The sequence below is a fragment of the Adelges cooleyi genome, unplaced genomic scaffold, assembly GCF_023614345.1.
Source record: "Adelges cooleyi isolate 19-005CV unplaced genomic scaffold, UGA_ACOO_1.1 ACOO_flye_CR_arks_rails_tigmint_CR_PRNA_8, whole genome shotgun sequence".
Taxonomy (NCBI): domain Eukaryota; kingdom Metazoa; phylum Arthropoda; class Insecta; order Hemiptera; family Adelgidae; genus Adelges; species Adelges cooleyi.
Genome location: NW_026096513.1, coordinates 3,516,563 through 3,530,126, shown reverse-complemented (window position 1 = coordinate 3,530,126; position 13,564 = coordinate 3,516,563). Strand labels below are relative to the sequence as shown.

At 29.7% G+C, this 13,564-nt stretch overlaps 1 protein-coding gene across 2 annotated transcripts in view; it reads right to left on the bottom strand.

Annotated features, from left to right (window-relative positions):
• Positions 1-13,564, bottom strand: part of LOC126845610 (lachesin-like) — a 64,591-nt gene that overhangs the window by 37,436 nt on the left and 13,591 nt on the right. Inside the window, exon 1 of one of the 2 annotated variants that reach the window (XM_050584367.1) lies at positions 5,931-5,945. The exons of the other annotated variant lie outside the window; for it this stretch is intronic. The gene's annotated coding sequence lies outside the window, so the exon portion shown is untranslated. Of the gene's footprint in view, positions 1-5,930; positions 5,946-13,564 lie in introns of those variants that run through there. 2 annotated transcript variants of the gene reach the window in all.

Here is a 13,564-nt window from a genome sequence, read left to right as displayed (position 1 = left end):
CGGCCACGACTCGGTATTGTTTATTTTAATCAAAAAGTTACAGTCTACTTAAAGCCTAAAACGGCTAAAATTGTAAAACATGGAACATGTTTTAGCCTGCTGGCTCCAAAATAGTGATTATTTCTGATCTACAATCTCCTTGCGGTTTATCATTATAGCATAGTCTTAATATGTCCTAATATGTTCTGACCAAACGTTTGCACGACGACGACGACGACTCGTTATTATTTCGATGGTACCTTATATTATGTTCTTATATACGTTTAAAGTAGGCGCACTACTTTAGTATTGCAATTAAGTGTTGTTTTCGGCCGGGGGGGCCAAGGCTAAAGCATGTTCCATGCTAATAATAATATAATATTATATTATGTATTTGATATGAGATGCCACCGTGTACTGTTGCTAATTAATTTCCCATCTCGACATCTCTCAACTTTTCAGTCTGGCCGTAGCAGTTCACTGAATTATCGTGTGATATTCGAGGCTTTTGCGTTAACAGCATATTATACGTTTGTCGTGTAAAATACATTGCACTGTATGACACCCAACAGATATTCTTAAACCCGTCACAACGAAATGAATGTCTCCGTCTACGCATCGCCGACATTCTTGAATCCATGAATTATTGCAAGGTAAATAATTAACCACACCAAAATTGGTACGGATCTTATCATAAACGTCCGTAGAGAGTATACGAACACTTTCTATGCCTATGCAAATACATCTATATAATACTACTGTCTACTTTGTCTGTTATTTAATATGTAAACACACAGCACGACCATAACTTATCCTTTTTCGCCCTTATTTTTCTTTTTTTCTCCTTTGTGTTCAGAGCTATATAAACAAAGTAAACCAACGCGTGATGTCGCTTTCTATAGTACAAAGTTCAAATTATAATTTTTTCCGTTTTCAGTATTATTACTTTGTGTACTGCGAACAGATATTCTTACATGATGAGTACATGATTTGTAGGATATCAAGTTTTGTGATAAATAAAAAGTTTTATACTGCAGATGAAATTTATTTCAAAATGTAATATGTATCTTTTAGTACGAGGAATCGTACTAAGTCTTCGATAAGAATAAAAAAAAAAAAAAAAAATAGAAGATCGTCAAGATTACATGAAATCTTAAAAATTCTAAACCATAGACGATTTTAAAAGAAAACGTTCTTAACGATATAAACATATTGAACTTCCATTTTAAAAAAATTCCCATTTTATAATGTATTCTGTATCTGCTTACAAACGTGATTATACATAAGTTATATTGTAATTTAGCACATGGTTATGTGTCTAAATCATATAATGTTCTAAGTCATATAGTGGATATGATAATGGATAAAATGACATTTATAAGTTATAATTTATGCTTTTTAAAATTAAAAAATTAGTGTTTTTTAATTGATGTTTACAATATTATTTTAATATGATTAATAAAACAGTGCATTATTAAATACTTCAAATACCATTCTTAAAACTATGTACTTTTCTTACAACAAAATAACATTTTTTTAAATACTTGTTAACTTTTTAATAATAGTTTACAGTGCACCGTCAGTTTTCATAAATCTAAATGAAAATAATTCATTTTTATACAGTGGAACATTAGAAGATGTAAAATATATTTAAATTTGATAAACTATGCCTGATACAGCTTTAGCACGATTACACAATACATTTGAATTTTTTTGTCCATCTAATTAAACATTTCCGAAGAATCAAATATAATGAAATGCTCTTGTGGTTCTGTGTTAAAATAGAAATCTAACGTAAATTCTTGCTTAACGAGATAACTTTAGTTTATCAATTAAAACATTAATTTGTCCAGATCAATCTGGTATGAGAGACTTTATAAATTGCTTTATTAATAATGAACTGGCTTAAAGTTTCCTTGATGTTGACGCATGGTTAATAATTGTAACAATTCCATTAACAGTGGCCTCAGCAGAGAGGCCGTCATGAAAACAGAAATGTCTAATAAGTTATGCATCATTAAAAACGTGTAAATTATTATAACGACGATATTAAGGAGTTTAAATGAATAAATAAATCTCTAAAACGCCTATAAGTTAAACCTAAGTGATAGATACGATTTTTATAATAATTAAAATACCATGTTATAGGTGTATTTCAAAGAGTCAAGCGAGCTTAATGTTCTAAGTTAATAATATTTTTCGATTTGTAACAATTTTGACTAAACGTACTTATATAGAGTTATTAATAAACGTTGTAATATTATATTATGATCTTATACTAGCTTGTGTATGTATGCACTATACATCTAATAATCGTGGGCAGCTTTTGAAGTGGAATAGTTTGTCTTTTGTAAGCAGTATTAATTACCTGCTAAAACTTACTCCTAGTAATAGATATCACGAGTAAAATTTAATACGCGGTAGAATGTTTATATAGAATATTTTTAAATTAACCGCTTTGAAACTGCAAGACGGCATTTGTGAAACTGTGCGTTTATTCTGACAAGGGTTGTAATACACTTCAACCATCACTCTAACAGCTTACAACACTACTATTGATAACGCTAAATCTTTGGTACATACCTATATACTATAGATCATATTACGTGGCCGGGTTTACGGCTATTCTCGTGTAAATGAGTGCGTAGAATTAATTATGAATCTCAACTACCATATACCGAATACAAGTACCGACTTCTGGATAAAGTTGGTAATAAAAAGAAAACCGTACGAGCGCGACCTTCGCCAGGGTCCGAAATGTCTGTTTTTGCGCAATCACTCAACTTTGGGCCTCAAAAAAAAAAAAACCCATATTTTTCGCTAAATCCTGGTTCTTTATTTCTTCGAATGGCGCTGGATTAATCATAGTACTGACAAGGTTATCTACTTATGTTTTAAACAACAAAAACAACGGATACGCTTCGTTGTCGGCCGTCCACAAGTAGACCCGTGTAGCAACAGCGTCGCTCGCCCATTCATTAGGTGCACTTGTAACGGGCCATACATCAATTGGGCGACGGCAAAGGTCTAACACACAAGCAAATAAGAATACCCATGTTGCTGTGTGCTATTTCAAACGGTGCACCGTAGATTGAAGCTAACATGGACATATGCCGCAATATCGTTTTCGGTCACAGTGTGGTTGGCCTCTCGCTTTTTACATTCCATTATACGCGCGTCCAAAAGATTTACCCAACTGCCGCGAAACTTTATTGATAACTTAACGAGCCTCGCCAAAGTGGAAAAATATAATATTGACTTTACCACGCCGAGCTCCAACGCTTCTGTCGCTGTACGTGCCCCCTAGTCCTATGCCGTCCCCGCCTCGTCGTTCTATTGCCTGGAACCCAACAGTTGTTGCGTTCTGTGTGTTGAGCCGTAACGTGGAAACAAATTTAACATGTACATACTAAAAATCGAATAAGCAGTATAGAAATACTGATATTTTGTACTTGTACTTACTTTTTTGCTGTACTTATTAGTTATTACCCCTTGCGGGTGTTATATATATATATATATATATATATATATATATACACAAGGTGATCAACTTATCGTGGTTCACTAAATATCGGCAGCCATGGTAAACCTCCCGTCTTAAATTTTAAACCTAAATAACTTGAAAAATAATTAAAAAATTAATTAAATATATATGTTTCCATTCAAGTTTTAAAAGTTAATAAAGTTCTAGCAAATAATAAACAAGGTACAAATTTTAATGTTGTCTTATAATGTACTATAACATAAATAAAAATGTTTCCAAAAAGAAAAACTAAAAAATTGTAATTATTTTAAGAGTAAACTTGCGTAGGGCGTTAAAAGAATCACCCGGTACGTTCCGGAAAAACATTTTTTGCATCAATATATTCAAATAAGTTAACATTCACAAAGATCTAAAATAATCTGTGCTTCTGCATTGCATAGAAAATCTGAGGCTACAAACCATTATGCTTATTTCATAAAAATGCATACTTTCACTTGACTAGTATTTTATCATGGAACAAATGCGACGATAAAAGAAATCATTGTGTTGGATATAATAAAAGATTGATAAAAAAATATATGTGTATGTATAATACAATATACTTATGCCATGTACTTTGTAGGTTATAGTAGCTATGCTTTTTTCGGTAATTCAGTAATATCAATACATACAATGTATTATGCTAGTAAATTGAATTTAACGAAATATTCTATGAATTTTGGTGGATTTTTATTATAAAAGCATTGTGCGATAACGACAGCGTCAAAGTTATTCTATGACATAGATGTTGCCAATATTAAACATACTGATGCCTCGCTAAACCTCAATTAAAACTTTGATACGACATTTTATTTTTTGCTGTTTCATATTATATTTTTAATAACGTCAAAATTCAATATGTCATACATATTTTATAACTTGCAGAGTTTTGCTATAAGACCATTTAGCATCATAATTAAAATTTTAAATATTAAAAAAAATTATTTCTACAAATTTGTAAATAATTATGATGTTTACAACATAATAAATCAATATTTTTAAGTCTTATCAATAAATATTTCTACGGACAAATGATTATCTAGACTCCACTGTTGTTTTTAAAAATGTGTAAATATTTATTTAAAATGTAGATTCTTCATAAATAATTGAGTTTAAGACTTAATTAAAACGGCGATAATTTGATATCGTTTAGTCTTGGTCTTATCTGTAATATTGATATTGCTTTAAGGGGAACAGGAAGCGCTATTTATTTAGGGGCGAAGTTGATTAATAGGCAATATTTGACAAAAGTTAATCTAATAGCCATTTTTCATATGCCTACTAATTTCAAGATGAACACATATTACAATTTTCAAATTAAAATACTTTTTCTCCGCATTATGACGAGAGTTTGATAAAAAATTACTTTCGTAGAAGTCATTTTCTGGCGTATCTATTGGACAGATTTCAAGTTTTTTTTTTTTTTTATGCGTAGCTTACTATTTTTTCTATGGGGACTAAAGGGCTGATTTTTTATTTAACGATTAAAAAAGTAGATAGATGTATTTAGAAAAAAAGGTATAAAAGAGTAAAAATAAAAATGCTTATAAATATTTTTCGAAAACAAAAATAAGAAATCGGCGTATTAGCCTAGCCCTCATAGAGAAGATGTTAAACTATTAAACAAAATAAAAATTATTGAAATCGGTTCAGTGACACTTCAGCAGAACGTGACCTAACCGCGTTTTAGTCTTTATTCGTGAAAAAGTTGACGCTTTCCGTTCCCCTTTTGGGAAATTTTTATAGATTATTATTATAATATATCGTCATGTAAATTGTTTGTAGTTTGTCTTAAACTCATTTGTCGAATTATAAGCGCTTTCTGTATGTGTATAATATTTAATGCCCTGCACATGTACGCTAAGAAATTGGTTTAAACTTGTAATATAATTCCTTTTTGTAGGTATATCTTGTCAGCTCGAGTGGCGAAACAAACGTCTGTCATCGTGGCGTAGCAGCAGTCTTGTTTATGTTTATAATAATTTATACGGTTTGTTATAATTAATAAATTTCCTATATGCCGGAAATAGTGGACCGCCTCTACCAGTCTACCCTACTATACCTACTACACTACATCGTTGGGGAGTAAATAAAACTTCTTTCCATACGTCACACGGTGTTTTGTTTACACGCTATTTCCAGGCCTTCTCTCTACTGTCTGTCGCTCACCGTTGTACACTCGTTTACTATATAACTTCGCCAACAGCGTGTAATACCATCCCAGACTAATTAAACTCGGATCGGGCAATGTCATCCGTTTGTGTATGGCCTGACACATTTCTCTTTGGTTATGAACCGCGGCGGTCGCGAAGACGGTTAAGAGGTATAATAATAATAATAATAATAATATTGTATGCGTAGACCCGAAATGGAAGTCGGTGATTTATTCGTTAATATAAATACATATATAATAATACATATAACGTACCTAACACGGTGGATGGACACGTCTAAAGTTTTGCGTCCAACTGTTCCCCAACTGTCAAGCTTCGGCGACTGTCGTTCTTTGTGTTTCTTTACTAAGCGAAGACGGTCGAAACGATTTATGAGTGATTAATGGACCGAATAAGAGTTTGTGCGACTGACTTAACCAAGTCGCACAAACGACACTGTTTACCAATCGTTTTTGTTTCAATATTTAAAAACGAGAATATTGACTTGACGTTCGGGCCCCAATAGTTTTACACTGGCCGAGTTTGCCGTCTTGAAAATGAAAGGTGTTCTTGTCACCTTTCACGTCAACAATGTCAACAGTCTCGATTAATATAAATTTAATAAACGTCCGTGTTCGACACGAACATGTTTCACTGGCGGGTGTTGTAAATAATGCAACGTCAAATTATATCACAACAACAACAACAACAGTAATTGTGTAGGTAACGTTTATTAATGAAAACTTGTACCCGTTTTATTTGACGAATAAACAGTTATTCGCAGTTATTGTGTAACGTATTCGGCTATATTTTACTCGCTCGAATATAATTAAATATGTACATACGGATAATTAAATAAACACGAATACCTACGATAAATCTCTGAAAAATATACCTACTCTCGTTACTATATACATGATATTAAAATAATAAATACAAATTAGGCATATCATAAATTATAATAACTTATAGTCTCGGGTTGTTTTATATTTTTTATTGTAACCACATATTATTATGGTTATTTGCTGATAAACACCGGTAAAAAAATTATTTAACTTAAGTAAAAATAATTTTAAAAAATATCGTCGGTTGCCTTTTAAAATACTTATCGGATAGATTTTTAAAAAATATTAATTAACCGTCTACTACCCATGCGCGGGTTTTTATAAAAAGTTTTTAATAGCCTAAAATCGAAATAGTAGAATAGAATGAAGTAATCATAAATAAATACGGAAAATGGCAATGCATTTTTTTCTTGTGTAGAAAAAATTAACAAATGTTTTATTTTATTTGACTATATATTATGAACATCGCATAATTAAAATTTAATACACCTGATTATAGTATAATTAAATATAAAAATGTCTAATAATATTTTACTCCACTTACCATGACTATTTAAGTTTAACATTTTGTGTGTACTTTCTGCTAACATAAATTAATGGACATTTTTTTGAAATGTGTTTAAAATTTTAATTGTTAAGTTAAATACTAGAAATTGGCGTACAAATTTGAGATTAAGTCAATTTGTATACTTATTTTTTGTGAATACTAACTTATTAATAGAGTATTATATTACGGTACTTAGCTCTTTTTGCTTTGATGGTAAATATATTAGCTTTTTAAAATTATATATATTTTATAATATTTGATTGAAGTGGCGGAAGCTTAAACTATTGGTGATATCCTTGTTACTTGCATTTTTAACGTGCTAAATTAATAAGTTAAGTCCGATTTCTTTGAAATATTGTATTTGTCAATTTATAGATCCAGTTTCGAAGGCATCGCCGTTATCTTTTATACAAGTGTTGCGACATCTGTAGTACCTATCAAGTATTATCTGTTGGTCGTTTAATACAAGGTGTTATCATGTGTCTAACTGTTAAATGTGTACTACAGTCAGCATGTTTCGGATATGAGGCTTCTTCATAAACCGTTAAATATTTAATAATGTTAAGTATGTTTAACTCACTGTATTGTTCCTTGTTAACTACAAAAAAGAAAATAACACTTTTGTTATTGTTTTATTATACTTAAAGTATAATTATTACAACATTGTCGTGGTTTTAGTTCTATAATTAACATCCTAGTGTATTTTTATAAAAAAACTACTCTAACAACATCGGAAAATAATTAGGCTGACTTCAGAGATGACCTATTTGTTTTTCAAACACACTATAATTAAATTAGTCAATTAATACAAGCTTTTAACTCTGTAATAGGTTCATCAAATATAATATAATCATGCTTTAAGCTTCAACCTAATTGATACTATTTTATTTTACTTAATTAAATTATTAAAATAAATCACTGTATACTTCAGTCACGGCGTTAATTCAAATTATGCTGGGGGTAAAGCTAAAAAAACGTTATTCGAATTATCAATCTAAATAGAATTTCACATAGAATAATTGTGTAAACATTCGATTAAACAATGGTCTGAATTTCGGTAGGACAATAGTTGAAACGGTGAGGTCAACTTCAAACATATTATGTACTTATGCCAAAAATCATTGCTTCAACACCAGTATAACGTGATAACAGCAATAGCAGTTATTGTTATTGACATTTCGGCAGTCACGGCGTGAGTATGTTTTATGATCCAACATACTGTCAAGAAAATGCCTGATTTGTCCAGCTGCATCCACGTTTTACATTATTATTATTACCAAATATAAATCACACGTCAGCCGCATTATACATATAACGTTTTCCGGGTACACGATGTACCGTACATCTCTTTGCGTTTTGTGGTTGAGTTCAATTTAGTTGGCAACCGATGTTAACTGCCAAATAACCGTTCCAAGTTAAATCCATTCATACCAGATAATAGCTGTCAACGGGATTCATTCAAAAATCATTAACGAATTAATTATTTAGTTGGGGTTACGTTTCCATTCAAAATTCAGTTGCATTAGACTTTGAAGAGTTCCATTAAAATGTCTGTTTATGTTGTGGAATAATATGATATACATAATATGGTTAATTCATACTCAACAATGGCTTTTTAATTTTCCAAATATTCTTCTTTACTACTCGTCGTGATTTCAATTCGTCTGATTCTATGTGTTTGTTCACAAAACTTTATCAACAACGTTGTTCTTCCAATGGCATGGTGTTTGGTGTTATTATGTTTTCTTTGACTTGGTCATTTTTCTAATTGCACTACCACGTATTGTTTATATATTATGTTATATTGAGTGTTTTGATGAACTTATGTATTAAAATTCATTGAAATTTTTGAACCATGTATGAGTGTGTTTCCCTTTCTCTTTTTTATTTACACAGACACTGCTATTAAATAGTATATTCCCGTTCTCACGAGTTAAGCTTAAAATTAAGTTTAGTTTAATAATATTAAAATTATATGCTATAATACTATATTTAAATGTTAAGCTAAACTGGTGATAAGGGTTTTCATTGTCAATTATTTCTTAACCAAAATAATGCAAAACTAAAATAAAATGTACACATTTTTATTAGCCTGGAGCTTACGTGAAACTTTCTGAAAAATAGCCAACATTTTTTTAGTTACTCTTAGTCCTTGGATACAAAACATAACATATAGATCTACAAAAATAAACTAAATAATATCACCAAACCTTTTTTAGGAATCTTTTTCTATAATATTCCTTTTCTAGGCATAATTTTTGGATTTGAAGAGTAACAAGAAATTAAAAGTTGAAAGGTAGATCTAGCGTGCACTTATGAAATTCACACTTATTAAACATAATGTCGATTTTAATATTTTTAATGATATTTGACTAAGCAATGGATGCGAACTATACACTTATTACATAACAACATATATCTTGTATAAAACGTGTACCCTTATATTCTAGTATATTAGGTGTTTGTATGTATTTTATAAAAAAAAATCATTTCCAGTCGTTCGAAAAAAAACTTAGTTTAATTCCTATCCGTTAAAAAATGTCAAAATCATACAAAAAAAAAAACAAATATATTCAGAAAAAATATACTTATTTCTCTGTAATTTTGTTAAAAATAATAAGTACAACTCAATACGAATAAAGTAATGCGTAGCACAAAGAAAAATATATTTAAGAACAGATTATATTTTAATAATTGAAACATTTTTTGTTTATTGGATTTTTTTAAAGTATGTTTCTATAAAACATACTTAATGCGATTTATAAAAATACTACACTTCCTAGAATAGCTTAGCCGCTTGTCAAAAAGAAAATACAACTTCTACAGTTTTTTATTAACAATCTTACTACAAAAGGACTTATTATAATATTACTGTAGTTCTTATTGTACAAACACAGCTGATAGTGATAATCTGTCATTTTGAATTTTAAAAATAAGCGGTAAAAAAAATAAAAAAATAGCAACTTCGAACACTTATCTGGTAATAATTTAAGCCCTTAGAGTGCAAACGTTTAAGATTTTTGTATTTAATTTAAACAAGGTAATTATTGAATAAATAAAGTATTTCCTAAGGCATTTATTCGGTTTATTTAATAATTTTGATAAATCTGTATTTTCAATGGTCACAGATTTTTAGGAAAATGCATTAAAATCGAGATATTTGTTTATTTTGTAATATTTACAAAATAATACTTATTCATTTAAACTTGCTTGCAGACAAGGAAACAACTGAGTTTATTTAATCCAGACAAATAATAATGTTGATGTACTTTTGTATTTGCCAGAAAACTATACTATAATATCAAATTAAATAAATAATAAATACAGAATACCAGTAAGACGAAAAACCTTTGTTCAATTCCAGAGATACTAAACTTGATACGATTCTAGATACGCGAATAAAAATAAAATAGCTAAATATCATTAGAAATAATATGATAAGTAATATATTAATTGTTCAATAACTTAATAGTAACTGTTATTGTCAAAATAACCATTTATTTTATCAAAATATCCGTAAAAACATAATGATGGACATGTATTTATTTATTTGTTCATTTCACTCACATTTTTGAACCAATCTATTGTCAAAATTATTTTCTCGACAATCAATTTTAGCAAAACAATAATAAAAATCTGTCAAAACCTAACACCCGTTACTATTACGTTTTGACAGAAAATGTGTTGTATTGACTACAAGTGTAAGGTTTGTATGATTAATATACCAACCATATTTTAAAAGCTCGACAAATAACTGTACAGAAATAACAGAGATTTTTTTAATTAAACTTCTTTATTGAAAAACTTAAAATGTGAATACATAATATAAAGTGTATATTTTTTTAATTGAACGGTGGTCTTTTTAAAAGTATAAAATAAAATAAAAGTTTAGTTGCAGTAGAACAATTTTAATTGGTCTCGCTTTCACACTTCGTAAACAATTTCCTCTTGCAGTACTTTTTACCACAAAGTTTGACCGGGGCCTAAAAATCAATTGATGCTATAGGGACACGTCCATGTTTAAAAATACTTTTGCTACAACATTAATTTTGCAATGATGAAAACATAAAAGAAGTAATCTAAAGAACTAGTGGTTTAACCATATAGTGTCATTACATATAAATAGACTCTTAACATATACAATTAAATATTCTACTACCCAGACAAATTAAATACTAAAAGGTCACTATAAAGTAAATGTTTCATCTCTCTCGAGTGTCACAAAGCATAGAGCAAGTTAACTTTTGTATGCTAAAGATCAGTTTTACTACAGTTTATCATAAAAAAAAATAGAGCCAAAAAAATATCCTATTAATATACTTAAACTATTTATTAATCATTTATTTGAATTTGAAATTAAAAAGTTTTGGTCATTATTGTAATATTTAATATATGTTTAGATTTTTTTGCATTGAAGAATGTCCGTGGATACTCTTTAAATGCCATAAAAGATTTTAATGTTCGATTTAAAAACTTTTCATTTGTACATATTTGAATATTATCAGAAAAAAAGTGCGAAAAATATATTATAAACTGTATATTTTTTTTAGAACTTGGAGAATATTATATGAAAATTATCTAGAAGTAAACACAATTTCACAAAAAAAGGTAATGATGTATGTCTAATTCCTAAATAAACAGTGTAAAATTGTCAGGTAGTTTCAACTTTTAATTGGAGTAGACATTTCACATCAGCAAAAGTTACCTTTTAAACGTTTAAATGTAATTTGTAGTTGAATAATCTCTTGGAAACAATTACATAGCAAAAAATAGCGCAGAAACACTCCTCTTTTAAATTAATTATCTCATTTTTTCCCAGCAATTTTAAAACAAATGTTTGCAAAAATATAAATTCAAGTAAATATCAGACTGTTCGTTACTAGGTGGAGGTACTGGTTCTGACATTTCATTTATTAATTCATTAGAGTCTATAATTATAATTAGGGTTTTAAATTTGAAATATTTCAATGAAATAGAAGTATTAAAAAATATTTTTTCATACGTTTGAGATGGTGGTTGTCAAATGTCATCTAATAAGTTCATATTATATGATATCCTATCGGTACAGTGGTTGTGGTCTGCGGTATAACGTAGTATAGGTAACGAAAAACCATTTAACAACATTTAATTCAAAAATATTTTTTTGAATTTAGCTACCGAGTATAATACGGTAAAACTATAAATAAATAATATTATAAAACAAAAATGTAAAAAATGCATTTATTTTATTGATGGATCGTTGCATTTGTTATAAAAGTTTTATAATATCATCATGTGACAACTACCAAAAAAGTAATTAATTTGCTTACAAAAAATAATCAGTTTTAGCAATAACCAATTGCTTTTATTAATTTAAAACTATATATTAGGGGAAAGGGGTGGGGGGGGGTAAAAGCTCTCCTGGGTCTCCGATAGTAATACAATTATATCTAAATTTAATAGTTAGTTTAAATATTAGGTGAAAACATTTTTTTTTTTGCTAATTTATTTTTCTGGATAAATTAACACAGATATAAGGCACATGACAGAGAATATGCTCTTCCTATTTCGCTTTTATCTTCCTTGTCATATTTTGTTTTACTTCAATTCATTTGTAAAATAAATTTACGGGATAAAATTAATACTTTCTCTTGTTTGAAATGTGCGAGACCATAAATATTCGACTGAAAGTTTTGCGGCTTAAATGAAAATCACCGAATTAATGAATTCAACACAGCCCGAATTCTCGGTGACTATTTGCGTGCACTCCACAAAACTGAGTTTCCTTTACAATGTAACGCACAAATATTGATTTTCGCTGGAAATTTCGTTTTAAAAATCTTATCCGAACGACAATGGTCTATAATCGGTTTCGATTCAATCAATTCAAGTACTGTACAAGTACATCGTTGATCATATTGTATATTGTACCTAGTCGTTATGATAATAATAATCGTGTTGACGTTGATATCGAACTTCTGGGAAGTATGTCGATCAGACGAACGGCTAAATTGGGGACGTGGCTTAAGAGTACCGATAAAACTGAATAGTGTGCCGGTACGCGATACTTAATCGTGTTTGCTGGCATATTATTATATTATGTAAATGTAATAATATGTATATCATTAACGTGTCCCGTTTATGTCTGGGTTTTATCCTCAATCGATTGCCGGTTTTGGATTCTTGCAAATGTGTAACGATGGTCGCTTACTCTATATAGCTCTCGCTCTGTGCAAACCAAATGTTTGCAATGTACATATTGATATTTCCCAATCACAAAAGCGTCATCGCCTATACTATGGTGCAGCTGGAATTTGACAATCGAGAGATACATTTTTTTGCTGCTCGTGTACATAAAAAACGTGTAGTAGTGAATAGATGTTTTTTTCTGTCGATTCACAAGGGAACGAGTGAGTGAGAACCGTTTAAATTTTTTCTAGATCAAATCTGTGACGTGCCTTTACTCCGCATTTGCTCCTCAAATGGGCGAAAACAATCCCTCCCCCCCCCCTATGTCTCGGCGATTGTTTTCTCCACT